Here is an 11,384-nt window from a genome sequence, read left to right on the forward strand (position 1 = left end):
TCTTTTCTTTTCTTTCTTTCTTTCTTTCTTTCTTTCTTTCTTTCTTTCTTTCTTTCTTTCTTTCTTTCTTTCTTTCTTTCTTTCTTTCTTTCTTCTTTCGACAGAGCCTCATTCTGTCACCCAGACTGGAATGCAGTGACATGATCTTGGCTCACTGCAACCTCCACCTCCCAGGCTTCAGCAATTCTCGTGCCTCAGCTTCCCAAATAGTTGGGGTGACAGGCATTTGTCACCATACCCAGCTAATTTTTGTATTTTTTAGCAGAGACAGTGTTTTGCTATGTTGCCCAGGCTGGTCTCAAACTCCTGCGCTCCAGTGATTCATCTGACTCAGTCTCCCAAAGTGCTGGGATTACAGGCATGAGCCACCATACGCGGCCTCATGCCTTTTCTATTTTTAAAACTCTAACACATTCTTTCCCATTCTCATTTTCAGTTTTTATTTTTAAAATCAGGAGAGAATTCCTACAACATCCTATGACCATAGATCCCTACCCATCTGCACTGGGGCACTTACACACCACCTTGTCTTCCCTTTGCGTGTTCACAAGATCATGTTATCTCTAGCTTATTCAAAGACATTGCCCTAGCAATCCATCCTTGCCTTCTGTCAAATCAGTTTCTAAGCAACATCTGGAAAGTCCAAAGGCTTACAGGACCATTCTGGCCAATGCATAGCTACAGCATCTTTCTCATCTGCCTAGTAGACAGCTTCTGTCTATTAGATCATCCCCATAAGTACATACAAGCAGATTTATACTTCTCACCTCACACCTTTTAAAAAACAAACAACTCTCCCAGCACCCACTTCTCCTCTCCAGGTACAGCCCCATATTTATCCTTTCCTTTCCAATTAAACTTCTTAAGAGAAATTTCTATATCCACTGTTTCCTACTTCATCCTCATTTCTCTTGTGACTTCAATCAATCCAAGATAACCGTTGACCTTTCTGGTGTCATTTATTTTTCAGGCCATATCATATTTCATCTGTCAGCAATATTTGATACAATTGATTCTTCTATGTCAACTTCTTCACTTTGCTTGAAGGACAGCACAGAAATAGAACATGGCCAGAGCCAAAAGTGCTCCTGGGATCCTCTTCCAGTTCCTATCATTTTACTTCTCTCCAAGTGAGCCATTATCTAGCTTTGTTATCATTATCACTTTCTTTTCATTATAGCTTTTCCATTTCACCATGGATTTCTAAAAATGATACTTGATGTTTGTCTTTTATTTTGGAGCTTTCTATAAGGGATTATGCAAAAGGTGTTATTTCTTTGTCAGGCTTCTTCTTTTAATCCACATCATATTTATGAGCTATCTCTGCATTGAGAAGAGCTACAGGAGCAATTTTGATTGCTTTATACTAGTCCGTCACAGGAAAACATCACAATGTATTTATTCTACATTTGGTAAACATGTGGATTTGTCTGGGGCCCAGTTCCTGCACCATTTCAGACTTGTGTTCTAGCCTGGCTTCCTAGCTGAGGTGCCTTAGGAATGCTGGTACTGTTCTCAGCTATTGCTACAGATGAGAAGCTCTCTGTGCTATGCTGTCTGGTGAAAAAGATGCTGTAGCTATGCCCTGGCCAGACTTCTGTAAGGCTTTGCCTTTCCAGTTATTGCTTAGAGAAACTGCTGACCTACCTTGGAAAAAAAGGTTAACAGCTCATGATGGATCTTGACCAATGGAAGATGGAGAAGAGGAAGAAGCTGAGGATAAACTATTTCCTTTTCCAACCACCAATATACAGATACACGTAAAACGAGGTGCTTAGATGGCCTCTTAGGAAACATCCTGGGAAATTATGGCATCAGTTGCAATTGCTGTCAAATAAAGGCCAGTTGTCTTCCACTTCCCCTGTGTTTTCTCCTCTTCTTTCCATCCCTAATTTGGATTTCCTTTTCTACTTATTCTGGTGTCTCTGGAGTTACACTCCTCAATAAAATGGGAGCACATACACTTTTGACTCAGGCTTTGTTTTCTAGAAAGCCCAGAAAATCCCTCCGAGGACCAGCTATGTAATTGGTGGGGCCAATGCTATAAAAATACAGGGGACTTTGCTAAAAAATTATTAAAAATTTTAAAATAATTGCAGTAGAACATTAAACCAAATGGAGCCCTAAGCTCTGGGCCCTGTGACCTCACAGGTCATGTGTCCATGAAGCTGACCTTAATTCTTCCCATAACCCCCAATCCTCCAATTCTCCATACCCCTTCTTCAAGTCCTCCACTGTTACCTGTTTCTCATGTGTGCTGCTAGAAAATGTCTGTCTATCATTTATCTATCCATCTTTCTATCATCTCTGGATATGGATAGGTGCTATTTTTATGCCAAACACTAGTTTTCAAAGATGAGGTGCTATTTTTAAGGGGACTCTATTATCCTGGTGAAAATGCTTACTGGTATATTAGTGAGGAGGAATTTTTAATGATTAAACAAGATTATGTCTGTTGTACATACTACCATTTGATATATAACAGCTTAACTTTGACAGAGCAGAAACATTGCCATCTTGGACAGGTCCCTCATTCTAAAGTTCACCTTAATAAAAAACTGCCTGAATCCAAAGGACATCAGCCTAATGACTAAAGTCAGCACAAACATAAACCACAAATAACATCTCCAACCAGAAACATTCCAAACTCTTCCCTGACCAGAGACATGCTAGCCCCAAGATAACCCTCCTCTGGCTGGGAAGATGCTAGCCTCAAGATAATCCTCCTCTGGCTGGAAAGATGTCAGCCCCAAGATAACCTCCCCTCCTCCCAGAGACATTCCAACCCTGCCATAAAACTCCCTCACACAGAAACATTCCAAGTTTGTAATAAGCCCCTTTACCCTAAAAGCAATATATATTCTTATCCTGTAAGAGAAAGCACTCCTGACCAAAATCAGCCAGAAGCCCCTCTCAAGTTTCATCTAAAATAAACAAATCTTTAATGTCAAGCTGTGTTTGTTTCTTTCCTCTTTCTTTAACTCTTACAAACTGAATTATTTAATATAGTCATCTATAGTTCACCCATGTTACTGCTTTATTCTTTTAAAATAGTTTATTTGGCTGTTTATTAAGTCTTGATTAAGCACATTTACACACACACGCATCACATACAATTCTTTGACAAGTTTAAGTTCAGCTCTTGGCACAGGTAGGCATCTCATAAAAGGTATTATTCCTGTTTCCCTACCGTAAGTCGGTAGCTTTTCCCATCTTTTTCCTTTCCTGTCATTTCACCCTTCCTAGTATTGTCAGATTTTGCATAAACAAAAATTTGAATTTTAAAAAATGTAAAAATTAAAAATTTACATATTAGTGAAAATCCAGAATGCCTAGTTAATTTTGAATTTTCCACATAACATAATTTTTAGTGTAAGAATGTCCCAAGCAATATTTGAGATTTGTAGGTATGTCCAAATACTTTCCAAAAGTTGAAAAAACCTATTCATTGTTTATTTGAAATTCAAATTTAACTGAGTGTCCTGTATTTTCACTGGCAAATTTACCCTTTCCACCACTTTTGATTACAAAGTTTCTGAATACAGGGTTATGCATGCTACACTGTATCATCTTTACAGTAAAAAGAGCAGTGGTAGGTTCTTTTTTTTTTTTTTTTTTTGAGATGGAGTTTCACTCTTGTTACCCAGGCTGGAGTGCAATGGCGCAATCTCGGCTCACCGCAACCTCCGCGTCCTGCCTCAGCCTCCCGAGTAGCTGGGATTACAGGCATGCGCCACCATGCCCAGCTGACTTTTTGTATTTTTAGTAGAGACGGGGTTTCACCATGTTGACCAGGATGGTCTCGATCTCTTGACCTCATGATCCACCTGCCTTGGCCTCCCAAAGTACTGGGATTACAGGCGTGAGCCACCGCGCCCGGCCAGTGGTAGGTTCTTAACATGTACTTACAGGTTGATGAAAAAGTCTCATGAAAAGCATCTCAAACAATCAGATATTTCTATATAATTTCCCTTAGGACCTTCTAAGCCTCAATTATTTATTAATAATTTATGAGCCTATTTATTAATGAGCACTGCCTGGAAGTTTGTAAGGGAAGCTGTACTATAAGGGAACAAACACTTGGCAATTCTAAGGCATGCCAGCACAGGAAGGCAATCACATCCAAACCTTTGTGTTTCTGACTTTGTTCCAGAAAACGAATTAATAATGACCCTTTAGAGACAGAGATATTTTTTGCATCACTCTATGGTTTTCTGCTTTCATCTAAGCAAATAATGTAAATTGAATACAACTTTCTTTGTTTTTTCTCCCAGGGTAATTGTAACCTCTACGATGGGGATCTGATAAAGAAGAGAAACACCTCACAGCAATAATTGGCATGCAGTCAGCCAGTGAGGTAAGAGACTGTAGAAACCATGTGATAATGATGTCTCCTGAGTTCCAGGTGCATATTAGAAGTGGATATGAAATAACCATTGAGCTTCCTTCAAATTTAATTAGCAAGCTTTATTATAGAAACAGCTCAAATTAGTTCATTCAGGGAGCTTATTTTGTAGAAATTAAAACATTAATAAGTGCAGTGTATTTAGAAATAAAGAACTAGGCTGACCCTTTGACTCTTTGAAACAAGTGGCCTTCCATGCTCTGAAAGATTATAGCCAGCCTTTGAGACATTGGAATGGTGTCCATTGCATTTTATCAAGTAACTGTAGGTCAGCCTGGGATATCTGCAGTTTTCTCAGCTCCTGTCTCTGTAATTGCTGTGAGATTTTTGTGTCATCACTGTGCTGTCTTCCCTTTCGACATGAAGGTGAGCTGTCTGACTTCAGTTCTAACGTTTGTGATTTCACACCTGATCTGATTGTTGCTGACTAATTCCCTTGCTTGGAGAATTCTGTGCTTTGGTTAGAATTTTTAAAGGTTCTTTTCCTGTGGCCAGATTTCTGTTTCTTCCTGTGTCTTATATCTTGTTCTCCTACAGAGAAGATTCTTTGATGTTAGTGGAAGCTTAGCTTAAAGGGAGATCTACTGCTCTGCAGGATGGATGACCATGGGGGAGCAAGCAGGCAGCTTCTGGCTTTTGTTTATTTTGTGTGTGATGTACCTGGAAAAAGAACATGATTAGCATTATCAAAGTATGTTTGGCGTGTTTAAAATAAATTTTAAACCAAACTTATTTTAAAGAATTTATATAAATTTCTCATTTAGTAAAATGAATGACTATTGAGTATTCATGCCAATAAAGCAACTACTTGAATACAACAAAGCATGGATTGTGCATGTTTTTCCCACTGTTTATCTCTATCTATAACCTCCCTACTCATCAGTTTGAGATTTTTAAATGAAATAAGTGTGGTTCTTGCAGGGAAATCCTCTTTAGAGTAAACATAAGGTATTTAAGAATATGTACTTAAAACTTCTACTCTTCAGAGAGCAAACCCATTGGAAAATGATCCAGAAATAAACATCAGAATGTGTTTGGGAGAAGAGCAGTGATTAAGGTTGGTATATGTGGCATGTAAATAACATATTGATTTAGATGGATTTTTATTATGGGGGAAAGCTCATCACGTCTCATGTAATGAATTAGTGCCTTCCTTTTTCTTTGGAAATTTTATTTTCATAACAATGGGTCTTGGGCATTTGTACTTTGTTATCTCTTCAAATTCATATAATTAAAATGGAACTCATGACTCCTTTTCCTTGGAGATACTAAAAATTCTGCACATTTGAAGGAACCGTAACCTTTCTTAAATGGGCCCATCTTCTAGCTCAAAAAATAATTCTTAGATAGTGCTTTAACGCCTAGTTTTAGTGCAAGACAGATTGTCAGGGTAATAAATTGAAGGCACCTCACTGCACCTCTGTTGGCCAATGTTCTACCACAGGCCCATATTAATATTTTATTCCCTTTACTATTATTACATGATGCAGGCTTTCTTTAAATGGATTTGACGGGTCTCTTGGTTGGCTTGACAACCAGAGGGAAAAATTAATGTTCTGCATTTAATCTCAGCTCAAGGCGCTAAATTATTTTGGAGGTCAAAATCGTCATGCATATCATGCTAAATTATTGAATGTAATAACTATTAGCTAGCTGTCTATTTATGGGTTTTAAAAATTGTTTACTTCATGCATCTTGAGCTAATTTTAAAGTGAATCCTTCTTTTAGTTTTTTTCCCTCCTGTATGCCACTATTATCATAGCCCTTGCAAATGTAGTAACAGAACTAATGGAAGATGCCAGGTCCCCTTCTTATAAATGAGGTCTAACTGACTAAATATTAATAAATTGCCGACAGCATTCCTCCTTTCGTTGGTTCCATCTTCATGTGAAGTTCAAGTATGTTGAAATAGTGACTTTGTTATAAAAAGAAGCTATTATCTTATTTAAAATAAAAACCACGTTTTGTCAAAAAGAAATATTGATTACTAAAAGAATACGGTAAACCATATTCCTATTATTTTAAGAATAATTGAAATAACATTAAAGAAAAAGAAATGATGCTGTTGGATTCCTTTTTAAGAAATGATCTGATGGAAGGTATGACCAATGAAATGTAAAATAATGTATTTATTATTACAGTGAAAATAAGTCACATATCCTTGTCCTTTGGTATGATCTTAAGAGTGAATCAATGTCAACAGTACTATGAAATATTTAGGCTGTATAAGGGTACAATTCTGAATTCTTGGACATTTGTGTAAGGGCTTGTAAGAAACTGTGGCTTGAGAGTAGGCTCTTGTGTTTTTATATATAAGAAAGGTGGTAAGGGGAAGTTTGAAGACACCTATTGTCTGGTACAGTTTCTGTCTCCTCTGGATTTTATCTTAACTAGAGCGAGCACTTCCTATGCACGAAGCTTTCTGGGGTTAAGCAGTTTTAACTGCATTACTTAAAGTAGTAGCATCAGTCATGGCCAAAGGGCTACAATGAAAAAAGAGCTTCAAATAAGAAGATGATTTTTCTTCCTGGTAATGAATGGTGATAGGCCAAAAAAACCTCCAGTGCTTTCCAGGGCGGGGTAACAGCTTCTCTGCATAAGCAGAGTGAGCGCTTGACAAGACTGGCTATGGTGTACAAGCCGGATCTTATTGAAAGCGCTGAAACAGCACGCTTTATGCCATCTTTCTTTCTGTCTTTCCTATCTTTCTTATAAATTACTCCATTCATCTAAATGAGAGCTTTTGGATGGCCGTTAGTTTGGAAACAGTGGGTCTGTCTAGTGACTCAAGATAGCTTCTTGGTGGTATCTAGTCATGCAGAGATTGATGCTGGTGGCATCTAACAAGCAAGGACTAAGTGACCTAGGACTCCTCACTCCCTGTCCTCATCAGCCACTGAGATAAATCAAAGGACTAGAAGCCAGGTAATAGGCAGGCAGTTTTAACTTCCCTGCAAAGTATCTGATGTCCTGACAATAAACATCTAGGACCCATGCTGTGATAATGTCACTTGCAGAAGATACGTTTCCTTTTCTTTCTCTTCATCTATTGACCCAATTATTACAAGAACAAAGCAAAACAAAAACAAAGTCGACTAGTACTTGTGATGTTGGGGAAATGGAATACAGAGTTGGATAAGACTTTGTTCCTTCCCGTGAGGAGCTCCTAGGCTACTGCCTTGCTTAGGTCGTTGACGTGGTACGTGTGGCTCTCTCAGAGGAGTCCTTGGAGAAAGCATCAAAGGCAACCAAACTAGGGGAACTAGGGAAAGCTGTGTGGAGCAGAACAGTGAGCCACTACAGGGATAAGACTTCATGACACAGGACAGGAAAGATAGAGGAGATAGAAGAATGTGTATCTCATCTTGGGACAGAGAGAGGCAACATTCAAGGTGCTGAGATGAGGACTAAAGAGGAGGTAAGTGCTTGGGGAATTGGAAGGTGATAAGTCTTTTTGTTTGTTTATCTTTTTGGGTTTATGTGTTTCTGAGACCTAAGCATTTTCATAGATGACATTCTTGAGTTGGATGTTTTGGCTTCTTTATGATCTGTGTCTATATCTATACAGATATATGTATAAAGATTCTCCTGGCTCTCCATGTCTCTTATTTAAAACTGGACACACTTTATGCTTACACAGACTTTTAGGCTCATAAGGGCTGGGGTGGGATAAAGAAAAAAGAAGCATTTTGATACAGGGCCTAGCTCATTGCAGTCTCAAACTCCAGGGCTCAAGTAATCCTCTTGCCACAGTCTCCCAAGTAGCTAGGACTACAGTTATGTGCCACCATGCTGGCTAATTCTTAAATATTTTTGTAGAGTCAGGGTCTTGCTATGTTACTCAAGCTAGTCCTGAACTCCTGGCCTCAAGAAATCCTCTTGCCTCAGCCTTCCAAGAGAGTTTTCTTTAAACGTTTCATGCCACTGTGCTTAACGTCTGTACTCTCTGGAGGAAGAATAATGTTATTAAATTTTAGTGGAAAATAAATTAGTGGAGGAAAACACATTTAATTCTGTGACTAATGGCAGTTTGTAAGACATCATTTTGTAGATTTTAGAAAAGTTCTGCCTTTAAAAATGTACTTTAGGCTGGGTGCGGTGGCTCACACCTGTAATCCTAGCACTTTGGAAAGCAGAGGTGGGTGGATTAGAAGATCAAGGGATCGAGATCATCCTGGCCAACATGGTCAAACCCCATCTCTACTAAAAATACAAAAATTAGCTGGGCGTGGTGGCGCACACCTGTAGTTCCAGCTACTCAGGAGGCTGAGGCAGGAGAATCACTTGAACCCAGGAGGCAGAGGTTGCAGTGAGCTGAGATCGTGCCACTACACTCCAGCCTGGCGACAGAGTGAGACTCCGTCTCAAAAACACAAAAATGTATTTTAAAAGCAACACACTCTCCCTCTGCAATTAGGAAACATGTCACAACATTTTTTTGTGTGCCAAAGCTTTATAAAAATAAAAAAAGCTTTATAAAAATAAAGAAATTACTTTGAAAAACTGGTATTATTAAACAATGCTGCCTGTAATCCTGCTATCAGCCTGAGATGCTTGGACTTCAATAGATAAAAAAGTAGAGATGCTAAGCATTTTCTGTTATTTCTAGAAAAGCTCATTAGTAAATTATGGAGTGACAATCTCTGGCTAGAAAAATAGAACAACCCCTGTTGCAACTACTAAATTCTTTTAGTAGTTGTAAAGCGGTAATTGGCATATTAAGTAATTGGGGTCCACGAACAGAATTCAGAGTTCCAGCAGGCATCTTTGAAGAGAAGTAAAAGATTTACTTAAAATAGGATAACAGCTGTCACAATTAGATTAGCCAACTTTGAAAACAGCTAAGGGTGAGTGAGAGAAATATCATTTGTCCTTGAACATTTGCAGTGCGTACGATTTACTTATTGGATATGGAATAATTAGGTTAATTGGATGTACTGAACTTGGTAGATTACAATTTGTGGATGTCCCACTATCATTTCTGGGTGAGATCTTGTATGAAACCCTTAGCTTTAAATTCCTTTATCAATTTTAAAATGTCCAGTCTAGTCTAAATCAGAACTTTGGTTTCTTTTTTTTAATAAAGATGGGGTTTCACCATGTTGGTCAGGCTGGTCTTGAACTCCTGACCTCAGGTGATCCACCCACCTTGGCCTCCAAAGTGCTTGGGTTACAGGCGTGAGCCACCATGCCCGGCCAGAACTTTGTTTTCTTAAGCTCCTCTACCCGTCTCTCTGACCTAAGCAAAGTCAAATCTAGTCAACTTCCATAAGCTCCTGTTTTCACATACCCTCTCCTCTGCTCTTTGTCTCTGGCTTCTCCAAGTAGGGTTGAGGTGCAGGGATGGGGGAGAGAAAAGATGAGAGAAATTGTGGCAAGGCCCATTTTACTTACCTGGTTCTTGGTCTGGTGTTTCTAGCTCTCAATTTTTTTTCTTTTTTTTTTTTTTTTTGAGACAGAGGCTCACCCTGTCACCCAGGCTCGAGTGCAGTAGTGCGATCTTGGCTCACTGCAACCTCCACCTCCCGGGTTCAAGTGATTCTCCTGCCTCAGCCTCCTGAGTAGCTGGGATTACAGGCGTGCACCACCACATCCAGCTAATTTTTATATTTTTAGTAGAGATGGGGTTTCATCATGTTGGCCAGGCTGGTCTCAAACTCCTAACCTCGTGATCTGCCCACCTTGGCCTCCCAAAGTGCTGTGACTACAAGCATGAACCACTGTGCCCAGCCTACTCTCTCTTAATTTTCAAGTGACCTTTGTCATGGGCAGCCTTCTCTCATGGCTGTAATAGTGGTCTCCGGGGGATGCAAAAGAAATTTCCACCCTTCTTAGTTTCCTCCCTGTATAAGGGAGGGTAAAGATTAGGCTGCTCTAACAAAGAGGACAAACACACAGTAGCTTAAATCGTGCATCCTTAATGGTAGTGAAAATTGATTCTTGGATAAAGGGGAATGAAAAGAATCTTAGCTATTCCAGTGGTTTGTGGCCTTCTAATATCTGATAAGATCTAATATTTTGTATTTAATCTCTTTTGTTAGAAAGATATTAATCAAATTAAAATAAAAAATAGGATTAACCTTAAGTTTATTTTTTTTTCTTTTTCATGGAGCAATAATAAAAAAATTAATAAACATTTGCTTGAATAGGAATTTATTACTCTCACTTGATAGTCTAGTTCTGCCACAAAAGTTCATTTAGGGACCTGAGTTCCTTCCATCTTATTCTTCCACCAACTTCTAAGGTGTTATCCTGGTTTGCATGACCAACACGCTGTCATGGACATGTCTGTTTTTCAGATAGAGATGAGGAAAGAGGTGAATCCGGGGCAAGCAACCTCATCTTAGCAAGCGAGGCAGAAGTTACAACCATTACTTCTGTTAACATTTCAATGATGATAACTTAGTCATGTGGTTTCTTTTCACAGGAGGAGGTTGGGAAATACAATCTGAAGCTTGACAGTCACGTATCCAGCAAGAAAGGAAAATAATTTTGTGGGGATAGCTAGTCTTCTGTCATACTGACCAAGAAAATGCACTCTTGGACCTCTTCTGACTCCCTTTTACTGTTGTCCTTTAGTGGTACGTGCCACAAGGCCCCTTTCTGCTGTGATCCCTCATCCTGCAGGCAGCTCTCTTGGGCAATATCCTTTGAAAACCATTCTAGCTGATCATGCAGGGTGTCTTTATGGCCAATGAAAGCTCATGTAGCCTTGCTGCGTTTTATGGCAGAGGAGCACTTTGATCCTGTAACTGCATTGTCTTCTCTTTGCTCTGCACATATGAAATGCACCAGCTAGCCTGCTATCTTCAGAATTTGCAAATGAGAAGATGGCAAGTGTAAGGAGACCGATGTTAAGATCTTCTAGAATCTTTGCGCAGTGGCAGTATCATAGCCAATGAGGTTTATCTGAGGCGCGATTATTGCTAATTGAAAACTTTTCCCAATACCCCGCCATGACGACTTGAAATATAGTCGG

The 11,384-nt window shown here is 39.2% G+C and overlaps 1 pseudogene; it reads left to right on the top strand.

Annotated features, from left to right (window-relative positions):
- The first annotated feature begins 11,274 nt into the window (after positions 1-11,274).
- LOC119473873 lies at positions 11,275-11,358 on the top strand (annotated as a pseudogene).
- Positions 11,359-11,384: the final 26 nt, after the last annotated feature.

This window comes from Cebus imitator, unplaced genomic scaffold (assembly GCF_001604975.1).
Source record: "Cebus imitator isolate Cc_AM_T3 unplaced genomic scaffold, Cebus_imitator-1.0 Scaffold190, whole genome shotgun sequence".
In the NCBI taxonomy this organism is placed as follows: domain Eukaryota; kingdom Metazoa; phylum Chordata; class Mammalia; order Primates; family Cebidae; genus Cebus; species Cebus imitator.